The sequence below is a fragment of the Pseudorasbora parva genome, chromosome 4 (genome assembly GCF_024679245.1).
Source record: "Pseudorasbora parva isolate DD20220531a chromosome 4, ASM2467924v1, whole genome shotgun sequence".
Taxonomy (NCBI): domain Eukaryota; kingdom Metazoa; phylum Chordata; class Actinopteri; order Cypriniformes; family Gobionidae; genus Pseudorasbora; species Pseudorasbora parva.
In genome coordinates this window covers 52428388-52446210 of record NC_090175.1, presented here as the reverse complement: position 1 = coordinate 52446210, position 17823 = coordinate 52428388, and the positions used below count along the sequence as shown (strand labels likewise).

The window sequence follows — 17823 nt, the reverse complement described above, 5'->3', positions numbered from 1 at the left end:
ATATTGTGAATTAATTTAATAAACTTAACTTTAATAAACAGTAAATTAACATATCTAAGAAAATGATTCATAAAACATATAAATTCAGTATTGTAAATATGTTTACTTCCTTCACTGATGAAAATGGAAAAACTATATCTGTCAAAGCTCAACGTTATGAGGGGAAGAGACAGTGCAAGATAAAAACAGAGAAAAAGAGAGATGTGGAGATAAGAAAGACAAATAATATAATGCCCAGTGACATGGTTTTCGAGCTATTGTTATCTAATTGGGTGGCCTTCAGAACATCTTAAAATGCACATATGTAGATCATATAAATCAAAATGTTTTCAGGGGACCATGCCCCCGAACCCCCCGAACATTTGGGATCTCAGTGATTTTAAATCTGCCTACATTATTGGGTACGATTAATGCATGTACAGTATTGACATGCAGCAAGGTAGTATTATTTGTTTCATAAGTAACAATAAACAGCCAATATCCTTCGGGTATGCATGTTTGTAAGCTACAAGTTAATAGCGCAATGTGGACCCTAAACTAAAGTGTAACCAATTTTTCACAGGCAGAGCCTTGCTAGGGCTAAGCCCCCCTAAATTCTAGATCCTAGAAATGCCACTGTTTGTAACCAAGCAGATAGAGCAACCATTCACTAGCATAGTTGGGGGGGGGGGGGGGGGGAGAGAAACAATACTATGGTAGTGAATAGTTGCTCTATCTGCTTTGCTAGAAAATTTAAAAAAGCCACTTTGTAGAAAGTAAAAGTTGCACTTCTGATGAAATGAGACACTGACACAGTTTTTAATACAGTAAATCTGCTTGATTTTAAGCAATCTGTTGTATAAAGTGCTATACAAATAAAGTGACGTGATACTAGAGTGCTAAATTACAGAACACATGCAAACATATCCATGTTGTGATGATCAGTAGCTTTTCTTATGCTTTATTAAAATGATTGCTGTTTTCTCAATTTTGTTCTGTGTTCATATAGTAATTGATAGGAAAGCACAGCACATATTTACATATTCATCTAAACGCCACTGTCAGCAGAGTGAGTGGCATCATCTTTGTTTTAAAAGAACTTTGAGTATATTAGTGGCTTTCGTTTTTGAATTCTGGTCCCTTTCTTTCCTGACTGGCATTACGCTGACTGGCCTTGAAGGCTCCAGGCAACAACAAAAGGACTTTTTCCAGCTGAAGTAGCTTTTAGCAGTGCTATCAACAGTTGTTGAACTGTTCTCACAACTGAGCACAAACAAGGTTGATAAATGATGTCCTAATTGGCTAATTCATGGCATGCCATTTCAAAACAGGACTTTCATAGAACATTTCTGAGAAAATTATACTATTCTTTCCTTACCATAATTACCATAGCATAATAGTCACTGTAAAACAATTGAAAGTGTTCTAGTGACTGATCACATCTAAATTTGTCAGTTGGCCAAATTGAATTTCTGTGAATTGATGCAATTTAATTCACAGAAATTCAATTTGGCCAACTTAAAAAATTAGATGTGATCAGTCACTAGAACATTTTCAGTTGGGGCCTGAATATTTTATTTTTTTATTATTATTTTTTTTTTATTTTTACAGTGTGTACTGTATATTTATTTGATATACAATTAAAATTGTTTGCTTGGTGCTTTATTACCATTTAAAACATGTATAATTTATTCCTGTGATCAAAGCTGAATTTGTACTCCAGACTTCAGTCGCATGACCTTTCTGAAATCATTTTAATATTCTGATTTGCTGCTAAAGAAACATTTCTTATTATCATCAATGTAAAAAAACAGTAGTGCTGCTTCATTTGAGGTTTTTTTTTGTTTTGTTTTTTTTGAGGGGGGGGGGGGGGACCTATACATTCAACTGCTATTTATTTTTTTGATATAGGCTAATAATTATCCTCAAATAAAACATGGAATGTTTGCATACTCAGCTGCACGTGTAACAGAGGCCAGCTAGTAGTTGCTGTGCGAGTAAACCTCACTCCTCTGATCTCGAGAGAGCCTCTAGCGACTGACACTAGAGGTTGCAGCCTTTAGTCTTTTTCGTCAGAGTTAGAGTCTGACGCATTGCCAGAGCACCCACCACACACATGCTGGAGAGGAGACAGAGTGATGAAGCCAATCAGTGTATGGGGATCATTTGGAGGCCATGATGAGAGGCTACTCTTTTCCGGAAGGACATCCTGGGATTTCTTTATGACTAGAAAGTCAGGTCCTCAGTTTAATGTCTCATCTAAAGAACAGTGCTTGTTACGGTACAGTGTCTCCATCACTATTCTGGAGCGTTAAGACCCACACAGACCACAGGGTGAGCACCTGCTGACCTCACTAACACCTCTACCAGCAGCAACATGGTTTTCCCAGGAGGTCTCCCATCCAGGTACTGACCAGGCACAGTCCTGCTTGGCTTCAGTGGGAAACCAGTCTTGGCTGGTGATATGGCTGCTATATATCATTAACAGTAAATAAGCTCATATCTAATTGTATATTATATATATATATATATATATATATATATATATATATATATATATATATATATATATATATATATATATATATATATATGTGGTGTGACAGGCAGCAGGGCAAGGGACCGCGAGAGCGGGCCGGTGATTAATGTTCACCGGTCTCGTCTCGCGGCCATGTGACGGGAGCATATAAGAGCAAGGGCTGCGGAAGACGAGAGAGGACCAGGCCTGGATTTTATGTTATGTTTTGTTTTATGTGTGTTTGTGTTAGTGGGCAGTCGTCCGTGAGGGGCTGCCCACGTTTTATTTTGTGTGTTTGCGGGCAGTCGTCCGTGAGGGGCTGCCCGCGGTTTTACTTTCGTTTTGTTTATTTATTTTGAATTAAAAAGTTGTTTGAACATTCGCCGGTTCCCGCCTCCTTCCTTCCCATCTACGAACTGCGTTACAATATATTATATATATTATATATATTATATAATATGTTATATATATATATATATATATATATATATATATATATATATATATATATATATATATATATATATATATATATATATAGGATACTGTCTCTAAGGTAAATACAATGTTAAGTGACATATTATTCTCAAACTGTTTTAATGACAGCTTACACACTTTTTTTTTTTTTTTTTTACACAAGAGACATTCAGGTGTAGCCTGACAAGCCAGACCCACATCAAGATGTTTGGTCTGGAAACTCACCATTGATAGGGCTCAATCCGAGGGGCGGGATAAGCGGTTGTCTTTAAAACGCCCTCTGCACGCGTTAGGATAACGCTACAACCAACCAGAGCAACGAAGGTGAAACAGAGCTTGTTGATAGATTAAACATTCGCCGTATCCGGTCGGCAAAACTCAGAACACATCTTCCCTTTTTAAGAATGACTTCAGTGCCGTTCTTTGTTCTTTTCTCAGAGAAAAGCTTAACTCCAAGTCTTCCAGAGTCGTTGTCAAAGCTGATTCGAAAGACCGCCGTTCACCAGCTTCTGTGTTTACTAGAAGCACGCAAACGCAACTCAGCAGTCGTCATTATGGCCCCGCCCACCGACTCTATACACGATGTGATTGGCCCGGCAAGAGTTTGGCGATTACAGCTCAGAAGGGTAATGAGAGTTGCTAGACGACACTCGCAGGCAGATTAGATTTGCTGCCGCTAGGGTGCGTCTAGATTTCTAATTCAGATGCAGTCTTTCACGTTTTCCACCTCTGTTTGATAGACAGGACATAATCTGCCCTGATCATCGGCTGTTTTTAACAATCAGCAGATGGCCAATAGTGAAAATAATTGCTTTTATTCTCCCATACATCAGTGCATCCCTAATATTGTGAGATTTACACTTTTATCACTGCCTTTTGCTCCTGTGTGTATAATATAGTGCAGTGAAAGAGAGTAATTGTAGCTCAGGCTGAAACATAAATCCCCAAGCCATCTGTCCGGTCAGGTCTTTCCATTCACTGCGTAAAGTTACTCTTAGGGCTTTTCTCCAAAGCTGTCTAAAACCTTGCTAGCTTCTCCTCCAATACATACTGAGACCCTTATGGGGCTCTGCGTTACAGACAGGTGTGAAACCTCTGCTGACTGGAGAGGCGCTTCGCAGAGCCAAGTCTGAATGTTCTTATTAACTTGCTCAGTCAATCGTAACCTCCTCACACAAAGGATACTGCTGTCGGGAGGTGCAGAGACGGGAAACAACTAATGATACACAGAGCAAAAAGTCTCTACTGTGATAGATGTAATTGTGCATGTGGTAAACTATTGTGCGTAGAGAACATCAAATTCTGACCTTAGTGCAGATGAGGGGAAGGAAACTAGTGGCTTGTGTAACATAGGTTTTATAACCTTAGTGTGGTGTGTCACTTTTTTTTTTTTCAGGAAAATGGGTGACAAGCATATAAAGTGGTCACATTGTAGGAGGTCCAACTATACAGAAATCAGGGTTGTGTAGTTTTTTCTTCCGCTTTTCTAATTTAAATGTTTGTGTCTCTGAAAAATATCAATTTTGGAAATACATGGAAGTGCACATCTTAGCTACACTCAGGACATAGTGCTAAATTTATGCAAATGAACTAAACTGATGAGTCAAACGTAATTGTACACCTAACAAACTATCATAGCATTTCTATGGTTTCGCCTTTGCTATTTATTTTATTTTTATTTTTGTGCATGTGTGTAATGTTTAAGCCTCTAAAAATGTCATGAAAAGTTGACATATACTATACCGTATACATTACATTTTAAATAAGCATCTTATATTCACCAAAATACAGTAAAACAGGATTTTGTGAAATAGTGTTACATTTAAAAATAGCTGTTCCCTTTCAAAAGCTTCACTTAATGCTGCGCTAGCTTTTAGTGCTTTGGGAAGTATCTTATCATGACCAGCTATGAATAGTGTGTGTAACACATCAATGAAATTGACCTTGGAGGTATTTTAGCCTCGGTTTGTGACATCACACACACCTGTTATGCAAGGCTATAAATAGATGAGCCCCAGCTGCAAGCCCTTAGGCCTTTTTGTTTTCAGACCATTCTGTGCTGGTGTGCAAAACAATCTCTCTGGAGAATCTCTAAAAACTCAACTTGAGATCTTTGTTAGGAGTTAATTTTCAACTGGCAGTGTGCATATTTCTCTCTTTTTTCATCTCTGTTACAACATAAGTGAAAGTAGTTCAAGCTAAAAAGAAATCTATATCAGTAGAAACTGAGTCAGCAGTCTAAGCATCGTCTTCCTCCATGCTCTCGGCCAAAGGCAGACATGGATACACACGATTACTGTTTTGAGTGTTTTGAGAAAGAGTACGTGGTAAATGCATTGGAGTTAGGCGAGTTCCCCCATTGTGAGTTGTTTGCAGTCAACATGCTGCATGCTCATTTTGGCTACTTTCAGTCTGTGGGATCGTGGGGCTCTAGAATGGATTTGGCTGATGAGCAGGAGATAGGTCCATCCCTTTTGACTTCTCATTCACTAGATCCACATATCTCCCTGCGTGGTTCCGAAGCACACGCCGGTGCTTCTTTGGCTCATGCAGTGGATGATGATGTTGAATCTTTAGGGGCTGCAGATATTGATTATTTTTGTAATTGATTAATCTAGCACTTAATCGATCAGTTAATTGATTAATCAGATAATCATTATTTGTTTTCTTTATTAAAGAGCAATACTAAATATATAAGAGAAAAAACATTCAGTTTTATTGCTAAGATTGCATACATTAATAACTGTGAAACTAAACTATTTTAATGCATACACTTGCCAAATTATATAAAAATATATTTTAAATTACTTTAAAAAGGTAAACAGTTCAATCTAAAACTAAACCTACAACCAATAAACCTAAGTAATAGTAATATAAATAACAATAATGCCTAAACATTGTATTTTTGTTGTGCAACTTAACTTTCATGTTTCAGCTTCAGTTCAGGCATAACATGCCTTTACTGTCTTCTTTACTCCTTTACTGAAGCAAAAAATATCGGACAGGGTAATTTGAAATAAGAACAAGAGATGAAAACAAGAGTAACCTACCCCTCCCCATGAAGCAGTGCAGAACAACATCGGCTCTCGCGGGTAAAGCCTATCAAGCTGCAGGTCAGGCTGGTGCCGCACTGCACACCAAGGTGGTGTTACAGGCATGCCAGGCTGACCTCTTGAAGGATTTGAGTGTGCCGGGACTATCGATGGTGAAGCATTTGCTGAGCTTCGCCAAGCCACAGATTTGTCTCTTTGTGCGACAAATTGTTTGTGGCTCAATCTATCAGGAACAAAAGACAAAGATTGTGTGTTCCATTTAGATTCCCCAATATCCCCCTCTGGTTTAATTGGTGGCACAGTTTACTCTGTTGTTGCCAGATTATTGAGAAAGGGAGGCAAAGATGCAGAGTGTGGCGAGTTGCGCCCTCTCGTAAAAATAGTTCCCAAGTAGGATGGGGGGGGTGTCCAATCTTCGATCTTTGAGGCTTAAACCTTTCAGTCAAAGCACTCAAGTTCAAGATGTTAACCATAAAGATGGTCATGTCGCAAATTTAACATTTAGGTCCATTATGATCAATCTAAAGGAAGAATATTTTCACATATAAATACTGCCACAACACAGTAAGTTCCTCCCTGCACATACACACAATGCATGGATGCAACACTGGCTCCATTTTACCTCCAGGGCATTCTGAATTATATAGACGATTGGTTAATATTAGCACGAGAGATGGTGCTTCAGCACAGAGACATTGTGCTAGCTCATTTAGTTTCTCTCGGGTTGAGACTCAACGGCAAGAAAAGTGTTATTTCTTCTACCCAGAGAACAACTTATCTGGGGGTAGTTTGTGATTCGATTACGATGCGGGAACAATTGTCTCCCACATGAATCGAGACCATTCAGCATAACCGGAGCAAAGTCAGGCTAGGCCAAAATCTTACTTTTCATCAGTATCAAAGATTGTTAGGTTTCATGGCATCAGCATCCTCGGGGATTCCTATAAGGATGTTGGAGATGAGACCATTACAGTTGTGTCTTAGTGCCAGGGAATTTCAATCGAGGGCCAATCCTTGGAGGCTAATAAAAGTGACGTGCCACGGGCTTCGTACAATAACTATGTGGCTTAGACCCCTGTTCCTTGCCGTGGGTCCCACTCTAGGGGTGTCTTGTTGCAAATTGCTAATGAGAGATGCCTTCCTGACGTACTGGGGATCGGTCTTAAGTGGTTGTCCAGGCCAAGGGGAATGGGAAGGTCATCAGCACGATTGGCACATCAACTGCCTCAAGTTGATGGCTGTATTTCTGGCCCTGAAATACTTTCTCCCCCAATTGAGACTCAGACCCAGTCAACTGTCAGGTTGCTTCAGTTCAGGATTTTCTGCAGGAAAAACTGCCAACAGGCACATGCCCTGCTACTCTCATGGTTTATGTGGCCGGATGTTCGGCTTGCCATGCCTTGATTGACAGGGTGCCACTTGGGAAACATCATCTGTTCACTCACTTCATTTGAGGAGCCAGACGACTGAGGCCCCTGTAAGAACCAATATCCCTTCATGGGACTTAGCTATAGTCCTCGGGAGTCTGGTTGAGACCTTCTAGAGTCAGCATCTGGCAAACTTCTGACCCTAAAGATGGTTAATCCTATGGCTAGAACTTCCTTAAAAAGAACTAAGGGTATGCAGGCCCTGTCAATGTCACCATCCTGCTTAGACTTTGCCCAAGGTTTGGTAAAAGTGATTTTGAATCCTCATCCTGACTACCTGCCCAAGATTCCTTTTTTGACTGTACATCCTGGCACTCTTGAAACCTTCTGCCCTCCGCCATTCAAAATTCCGGATCAGGAGAAACTCCTAGCCTGTGTCCAGTTCGTGCTATCCAGGCCTACGTCCACCGCACTAGCCAGTGGCGTAAGTCAGAGTGGCTGTTTGTTTGTCATTGGGGTTCAGAGGTTCTGCCGCCACCAAATAAACTGTTTGTTCTTGCTATTGTTCTTGTCTATGAGGCATGCAGTCAAGCTTTGCCAATAGGGTTAAGGGCTCACTCCACCAGGGGGTTGCCTCCTCTACTGCCTTAGCAAGGGATGCCCCAATACAAAGTTTTCGGGATGCGGCAGGTTGATCCTCTCCCCACAATTTCAGAAGATTTTATAGTTTAGATGCTCATGTCACTCCGTGCTCTCACGTACTTGAGTCAACATCACAAATTAATGTCTGAGACTTTCTTGTGTTCTTGAGCACACCTACACAACCGTTAGGGGTCTAGACACCATCATGCACAGCTGTATGGGTGATTTTGTTCCCAAAGCACTAAAAGCTAATGTTTTGGTGCCGATGATGTCCCAAGACTGCTCTTCAAACAAAAAGGCCTGAGGGCTTGCAGGTGCACAAGTGATGTCACCGACCGAGGCTATACTACCTCCAGGTCAATTTCATTGAAGTGTTACACGCACTATATTCATAGCTTGTTCAAGAGACTTCCCAAAGCACTAAAAGCTAGCGCAGCATCTCATTCTGAACCCAGGGAATAGGGTTACAGTCATGTAACCCAAGCCATTTTATATTTGAATGTATTTTAAAAGGTAACTTATTTATGTGATGGAAAGCTACATTTTCAGCATTATTCCTCACATTTCAGAAATCATTCTAATATGTTTCTCTCTCTATATATATATATATATATATATATATATATATATATATATATATATATATATATTGACCTGGAGGTATATATATTATTGTTGTCACGATACCAAAATTATGACTTCGATACGATACCAGACTAAAATATCGATATATCGATACTAAATCGATACCACAGTAAAAAAAAAAAGATAAGATGCTTAATATGACAACAGAACTTAATATGACAACAGAACAACAGAATAAATTATTATTCATTGTTATTTTTTACTGAAAATTCATGTGGCCAGCATGTTCATTAGGGTTGGGCATCGTTTTGATTTGAACAATTATTGATCAATTGATCAATTACTATTAAAATTGTCTCACAAATTTTTGCTTTTTGTTGCAATAGCTTACACACAGCACAAGGAAGCTTGAACATTGGATAATGTTCTTTGTAAACAATTCAATAGCTTACAGATGAAACTATTAAAGTTACACAAGTTGATCAGTCAAGAGCAGTTGATCGTTTGTCTTTTTGTAGTTTGAATAACAAATGACTGCGGTCCCTTTAAGACTAACGGACGCATGGATCCTAAACACTGTTCCTTTTACTCGTTCTTCCTGAACTGTTTGCGACTGTGTTTACGTTAATACTCTTCCAGAGGACTGATAATTCTTTGAGTGTATTTGACCAATAATAAGCTGGAAAAAAAGCAAATGTTTGCACTTGTATCATGTCAGAGGCGGCTTTATTACGGTAGGCTATGTGTGTGCGGTTCAGATGTGAGCACGAAATCTGCGGGGATTAGTAGAATTAATTTATGTGCAATAACACTAACACACTGTCATGAGGAAAAAGTCCAGCATAACGCGCGTTCGCCGTGCTCAGAGGTTAACCGGGCTGAGTGAGAATATGCCGGTGTGTGTCAGCTCGCTTTCGGTCGGAGAGGAGAGCGCAGCTGATATCGATACTGTAAAAACTGAGAATCGTATCGTTTCAGATATTCCAGTATCAATACATATCGAAATATCGATATTTTTGACAACACTAATATATATATATATATATATATATATATATATTTATTATCTATTCAAAGATTTTGGAAGTACCATTTTCTTGATCTTAATGATAATGCAAATCATCAATTTGATTAAAATGACATTGAAGTCATATATAACTTGATGTTTATGTGAATATCACATTCTCTCCACACTTATTCTTAAAGAATCTCATATAGCATATTTAGCTTCATTTTCAAAGATGTCACTATATAATTAGTCAAACACACAGTTTTCTAGTTGATCTTTCGCATATGTGAGTGAAACTTAAAAGGGCCTCCCTTAAAGAAAATGAAAAATAATTTTGAATAATAAAATAAAGATGTTTATGCAGTCAGCTTCTAGCAATCTAATAACCCCAAGGAAATTGCAACGCAGATTTGTGTGTGTGTCTGTGTGGTATAAATGTCCCCACAAAGATAGTAATATCTGGAATATGTGTACTTGTGGGGACATTGTTTGGTCCCCATGAGGAAAACAGCTTATAAATCAAATTAAGTGAAGCTTTTTGAAAGTGTATAAATGCAGAATGTTTTCTGTGATGGGTAGGTTTAGTGTTATATTCTTTAGGGTACAGAATATACAGTTTGTAAACTATAAAGTGTCAATGGAATGTCCCCATTAAAAAAAATGGTGTGTGTGTGTGTGTGTGTGTGTGTGTGTGTGTGTGTGTGTGTGTGTGTTTTAATCCAACAAACATACTTTTTTATTCAACATTCATTTGTAATTCAGCAACAGTAAGAGAAATGCTCTCAGCTCAATCAGTGTTTCACACTTCAGTGGCAACCCCCTATGTGCTTAGCAAACATAATTTGACACCAAATTATTTAAATTCAGTAACAAGGAACAAAAGTATATTAACATTGTGTTCATCATCATGGAACATTTATGACAAGTCGAATATTGTTAAACATTTCTCTCTAAATCACTGACAGAATTATTTGTCAGGTATAGTATATCATTTGTGTAAGCTACTAGAATGGCTCACTGATCAAATTTTGTTTGCAGTCAGTTTGCACTGCATTTTGTCAAGCAGTCAGTTTCAAATCTTGAAAAGAACCGTGAAGAATAAAAGATACAAATAGTGAGATTCTTCAGAATTCCAGCCGCAAGTCTTATTTACAGTAGTGGCCAAAATGTTTAAAAACACTGGCATAGCATCTGGGAGTCGTCTTAATGGGCCTGGATTTATTTTCCAAGAGGACGATGACCCAAAAGATTTGTCTTACTATTACCTGAACTGCAAGTGATGGAAGGAATCTGCTGGAGCATTGAAAATGATGGACTGGCCCCTTAAAGACCGGACGTCAACCCCGTCAAGCACATTTGGAGTGAGTTGTAAAATAAACTGGACAGATCGTTTGTACATTCAGTTGCAGAAGGCATGGGATAACACTAGTGTTGAAGTTCTCAGAGGAAATATATTGACTATGCCACACTGCAAAAAACATCTTAGTTTAAAATTATTTTGCTTATTTAAAGCAAAAACTCCCTTAATTTTGAGTGGGACACAAGACAATTACTTTTGCTTGTCTAGTAAATACTTCTTGTTTTAAGAATGTTTAGATGTTTGGACTAGAAACAAGACAAAAATACTAAGTAGGAAAAGCCTTTTTTGCAGAGCAGAGAGACGTGGCTGTAAACACTGATGCTGTTGTAATTGATGCAAATGGTGGACATAGCAAATACTGAAGTTAAAAGTGGATAAAAACAGTGCGACTCACTTCTGATATTTAATGATTAGAGCAACCATCTGCATGTTTCATAAACATTATGGAATGAAATCACGTTTTAGAGAGAAAAAAAATTTTTTATTAGTTTTTCAGTAAAAACTTTTCAGATCTGTTAGGATTTCTAATCATTTTGGCCACCACTGTAAATGCCAGTGTATTTTCTTTTGACTGTTGCACTTTATACTGTATCTTGCATAATGATATGCATTTAAAGAAAACATAGGACACTTTAAATGTCAGTCAGATTGTCTCCTCCGGTTTAAGGAGGTCGTTTTTGACCAGCATAAGGTCCAAACATTTTGCTTTCTTGTCATAAGCTTGGCTATGATATGCTGGGAGAACTCTTACATATACTAGATGTTAGCATTAAAGCTATATCAGACATGGATTAAAACTGCAGTTTGTATGTCATTTATATTACGAAAATAAATAGTTTATTTAAAATGTATGTTGACTTAAAATAGCCAATAACCATGAATGTTGATGAGCTGCTTGTTATTACTTGTCGATAACAGATAGTCAGTACTGTGGCGAGGTGAATGAGCGAGGGGCATGGGAGGAGCGAGTGATTGCGAAAGAGCGTCACCTGCGAGCCACACCTTGAGGTCTTGAGTCCTCTCATGAGGGAGCTCGGAGGCATTTAAGGACGAGCGACACCAGTCAAGGACGAGAGAGGACCAGGCCTGGACTTTACGTTGAGTTTTGTTTATGATTTGTTATGTGTGTGCGGGCAGTCGTGAGGGGCTGCCCGCGGTTTACCTTCGTTTTGTTTATTTAATAAAAGTTGTTGAATGTTCGCCGGTTCTCGCCTCCTTCCTACCCATCTAAGAACCAGGTTACAAGTACCATTCTAGAGAACATTTGATTGGACAAAAATGCGTATTTGTGGTCTGTTTTGTGAACTTTTTTTCATTTGTTTGAACTAATTAGTTTAATTTGAGTTGGCTCTACTCAAACCAATTAATTATTTTGAGCGTTAGGATTTGCAGTGAATAAAATGTCAAACCCAGTACGAGCAACAGGACCGTGAAGCTTTGGGGGGATGAACTCGATCTACTCCATCTGTGCTTTGATTTATAATATTCTTTATAATCTATGTATCTATAATTTTGTATGTTCAGAAATTCATACAACAATTTATTCATGAAAGGTTTGTGAAATTGATCAAAAAAAAAAAAAAAGAAAACCTGCCGCTGTCTGGCAACTTTTATTAAATGCTGGGAAAGAGTTAATCACTGACTGAGCATCAATAATAATTGATTATAACAGAGCACCAAATCCCTATATAAGAATGATTTCTGTATTACTGCTTTTACTGATCAAACAAACAAAAAAATGAATGCTTGGTGAGCATAAATAGCGAGCATAATTATTCCAAACTTTTGACCAGTGGTGAGGTTAATTTTGAGAACTCTTTCTTTACACAGAGAGAAAATCAGACAGTCCTTTCACACACGAGTAGCACACAAACACCTGCCTCTGCCAGTTTTACTCATGCAATTAAGACCTTGCCAGTGCACTGCTGTGTCTTCCTCACCTCTCTCGTTCCTACATGATAGCACGTTTTGGCATTCCGTGGAGCTTCTCCGCGTGTCCTGTCAGAAGGCGGCAGCGCGGACGCTCACGGGGGGCGCGTCTTTCGAAGAGACACCGGCTACAATGAAGGCCACAGCGGTATGAGGGGTGGTTTATATATTTACTTTGCTAACTAAGCAATCAATCGTGTCGATCGTCGCGTACCTTGACGTGAGCAAAGCCGTGACCAAAGACGTGTGATAAGAAACGTTACACTTTCGTCGCCCACATACTCGCCTGAGAAGCTACGTGACGTCTGCGCGTGTCTGAAGTTTTGCCAGTTATCGGAAAAAAACCTTCAATGTTCGAAGTTGACGTAATTACAGTAAACTCTGTGCATTAACAATTCGTCTAGTGATGAGGACCGATGGATAGCCTATGTGTTTTAGTTAATCCCTGTACATTCTAAAAACAAGTAATATTTATTTACAACATGTAGGCTAATAGGTCTCTTGTAGCTATGGAATACTAAAGGAAATCGCCTATATTACTTAATTCAGCCAGTTAAAAAAAAAAGGTAAATAAATGTAGCCTATTAAATCGTGCATTTTACAGATTTTACATCAATGTGTTAAAACAGTTAGTAGTTAAAAGAAATGCCCATTTATAAAGCTGTATTTAAAATAGGCCAGAAGCTAACCCAGATAAACACGTATTTATTAGGAGAAAATACAAAATATACATTTATCCACATTAGATCATTTAGGGGAGAGCAGGGCACAACCTATAACGATTTTTGACTGTCTCAGTTTGTGTAAATCCACTTGGGGTTCAGAGTATTTTTTGCCTACATTAATTTCACACGTCTAATACAATTATGTGGTTTTGTTTCAATAAGTGTAAGCTTTTTTCCTGATTTATCCTGAAACAATGGACGTGAAATGTGACAACGTGCCCCATAGGTGGGGTAGTATGTCCAAATAACTGCTTAGAATGTTATTATTCAATCAAAACATATACAAGACAAACTAAAATATTTTGTTAATAAAATACAATTATTAACGTTTTAATATAAAGGCATTTTTCATCATTAAAAATATTTAAACAATTGAGTTTGACAACAAACACATCGCTTAATAAAGCACAGGATAGTTAAAAACATAATAATGAATAGTTTCTGAACATTGACTCGTCTTTATTAACCCTTTTTCATGGTTTTCTCAAACGAATTACAAAAAAAAAAAAAAAGATTATAATATCATATTTCTAATAGGGGCTCATTGTAATGCAGTGTTACAACCATGCACCCCACCTGCTCCCCTGGGATTTAAACCACAATTTCTGTCTTCTGCTGTTTAGATCATCATTAAAGAACAATCTAAACTGTTAAATAACAGATAGGCCTAGAAGATTATAAATAATATCAGAGTTGTCTTATTTTAAATGAACACTAAAAACAGATGTAAGAGATAATAACTTTTGCTACACTCTAAAAGGAGATGTGTTAAAATTGACACAACATGTGTAACACATGTAGTGAGTGTGCTCAATAAATGTAGCATTTAACACAGAAATTGTGTCATTGTGTCAGCAGTTCGTAATCGAGTACAGAACGCATGTGCACAAAATACAATGTTTCAAACTCTGACTTTATCCACGCAATTGTTCACAGTTTAACACCTCACCGATAATACTGCTTTTGAGAGAAGTTCATGAAGAGAAAACAGTTAACAGAGTTTGCACTTTAAATTAAAATGTAGCAACTGATAAAAAAAAGTTTATATTAATAACTTTTATTTGCATAGGCCTGTTTGTTTGAAAACATAAACACTGCATACACTGCACAATGATGGTGTTTTTCGAGCACTTTATAACATGATGTGTTGAAAACAACACAATGAAATGAGTTTAAAATTGACACAAGTTGTGTAAATTTTAACACATATAGCGTATGTGCTCGGACGACACATGTTGTGTTTTTTTAACACATATTTGTGTTACCTGTAACTCAACCAATGTGTTATTCCTCCTACACAGAAGTGTGTTGAAACCTTTTACACACTAATGTGTTATAATTACACCACGTGTCAGATGTGTTACATGTGGCTGTATTTGCCATCTGAGTTATTTCCTGTAATCGGGTGAACATATACGTATTGTTAATTTGTGTTTAGTCCAGTGACGTTTAATAAAGAGTTTGTTTGAACATTTTATAACTTGGATGTTTTAGACATCATGAATCCACACACACACACACACACACACACACACACACACACACACACACACACACACACACACACAAGCTCTTTTTGAGATTATCAGAGGTTTAGATGCTGATGATTTATTGAATGTTGATTTGAAGTCTCCAGAATCATGATTAGCGGCTGCTTTATTTGATCTCTTGACCCTTTACTTGTCTTTGAATTCTTCTCTGGTTGCTGTAACTGTATTGTAATCAAGTACGTTTGTTATGGCAAGAGAAAATATTATCAGAAGTTTTTGAGAATATGGATGGTGTTTATTGATTTCATTTATGTGCTGTTAGTTATAATGGTCTTGTGAAACTTCATCATGATATCCAAGATCCATCTTGATATATACGTTTTGCATAGACCAGGGGTTTTCAAACTTTATGATGCCAAGGACCCCCAAATATGATGAACCTTTATGAGGGACCCCCTTAAATCCATCTATATATTTTTTATGTATGAAAAAACTGTAAATAAATTGTAAGTGTGACATTTTAAATAGAACATTGTTTCCAAAATTAAATCGCCTATTCTTTACATTGGACGTATAAACCTGAAGAACATGTTCAATAAAAAATGACTAGTATAGGCAACTTTCACAATAAGCAGCTATGTATCGCATTAAGAATACTGCTCTACAAACTCAATGAGCGAGATAAAGGGGACTATAGTGAGAAAAACTCGCTAGAAAAATACAAAGCAAACATATACAATTCTGAAAAGTATGTATATGGCAAACAATGAAAGAAACGTTTAGAAATAAAACAGTTAGACTGTTCGGTAGACTTTATTCATTTTTGCTTTGTCTTTTAAATTAGGCTATCTGAACTTTTTCTGGGGACCCGTTTGAAAACCCCTGCCATAGACTGTAACATCCTGTACACACATTTTGAATATCTGAAAACAAATGTGCAAATAATGACAACATTATTATAGAAATATTATATAACTTCTCAGATATCTAACAAATGCATGTGATGTGATGACAACATTATCATCTGATCAAAAAAGCCGGTGGTCGGGCAGAGGGTTAAAGATAGCTTAGGCCTACATTTATAATGCAAAAGCTTTATACTTAAGATAAATAAAAATATAAGCTTTTGCAGCATTATAAATGTGTATACTTTAACTTCATCCATTTAATGCATCCTTGCTGAATAAGCTTCCCCAAAAAAATCTGTTATTTTTTTACTTTCTATTCATTATAATAATCCTGACAATAAATTATACACAACTGTTTTCATCATTGATAATAATAAATGTTTGAGCTCAAATCCTCACATGAGAATGATGAGTGAAGGATCATGTGACACTGCGACTGGAGTAACGGTGATACATTCAGCTTTGATCACAGAAATGGTTTAAAATGTATTCAAATAGAAAAAAAGTTATTTTATAATGTAAAAATATTCCAAAATATTGTTTTTGCTGTATTTTGGATCAAATAAATGCAGCGCCTTAGTGAGCAGAAGAGACTTCTCACAAAAACTATCAAAATAGTAGGATACAGTTTCCAAATTTTGATGAATATATCCAGGCGTTTATCCACGCGTACGTTATCCAGGCGTTTATTCACGCGTACGTTATCCAGGCGTTTATCCACGCGTACGTTATTCAGACGCAAAGTAAAAAATATAATTTCTCACATACGTCGCCGCCACGCCGCCGCGCACTTTGAGCGCAGCTCCGACACGTGACCGTGACGTCTAACGTCTCGAATCCTATGTCTGACGCCTGAATACTATGGGATTTTGGCCAGACGGCTGGCGAGCGTATACACGTTAGTTCTCCTCTCAGTTTGCTTAGCAATCTACTTATTTTGTATAAATCACCCCTCATACAGCGGCCCCCTTAAAGCTGCGCTCTGTGCGTTTCCTGTTGACGTGCGTGGGAGGCAGCTCTCGTAAAGGACGCGGGATGTTGATGAAACGAACTGTGATTTGTTGGCTGGTCTGTCGGCACCCCTACTGTGGCTTCTTGTTGCCACAAGCTAAGAAACAGCACCCTAACTACATTCTGTTTATATATGACCAGACAGTCATCCATACATGTAGCTTTGCATCTGTTACGCACCACCCACAGAGAGACAGATGCTTTTTTTCCCGCTTTCATTCCAGCTTGCCTTCCCTCCCACTGTCTCTGTCTTTCATTCTCACTCTTTCAAGTCCTTCCATGTCTCTGCATTCCTCTTGTTTGCATTGTCTTGCATTGTGTTGGTTTTCTGTCATTTAAGATGGATATCTTCATTGCTTTCGCCTGTACTGCTCGAATATTGATGTTCGTCTCACAAAGCTAGACTTTTGATGAACACCAGCTTTGCATTGTGCAGCTTATTCTGGCCAAGAACCACCCACTTAAGGCCCAATCAATAATGATAACGATAAATATCTAAAATAATGATAAATATACAGTTCTAGCAGTCCACAACACATGTATAATGATAAAGACACAGATAAACAACATCGCTGGAATCACTTTTTTTTTTTTTTTTTTTTTCAGGCGATCCAATCAGAATCTATCCTTCTATAAAGAGCTGGGGTATTTAAAGCAGTAGACGACAAAACAATATGCATTGGTGTGGAAACTAATAATTATTATCGATATAGTTATATTTATAGTAGTGCTGTCAATTGGTTAAACATTTATATATATATATATATATA

At 37.7% G+C, this 17823-nt stretch overlaps 1 long non-coding RNA gene across 1 annotated transcript in view; it reads right to left on the bottom strand.

Moving 5' to 3' along the window:
• LOC137074160 (uncharacterized) overlaps positions 1-13068 on the bottom strand; it is a 120069-nt gene extending 107001 nt beyond the window's left edge. Inside the window, exon 1 of the long non-coding RNA XR_010904927.1 lies at positions 12931-13068. This is a non-coding gene — a long non-coding RNA (uncharacterized lncRNA). The remainder of the gene's footprint in view (positions 1-12930) is intronic.
• Between the last annotated feature and the right edge of the window lie 4755 nt (positions 13069-17823).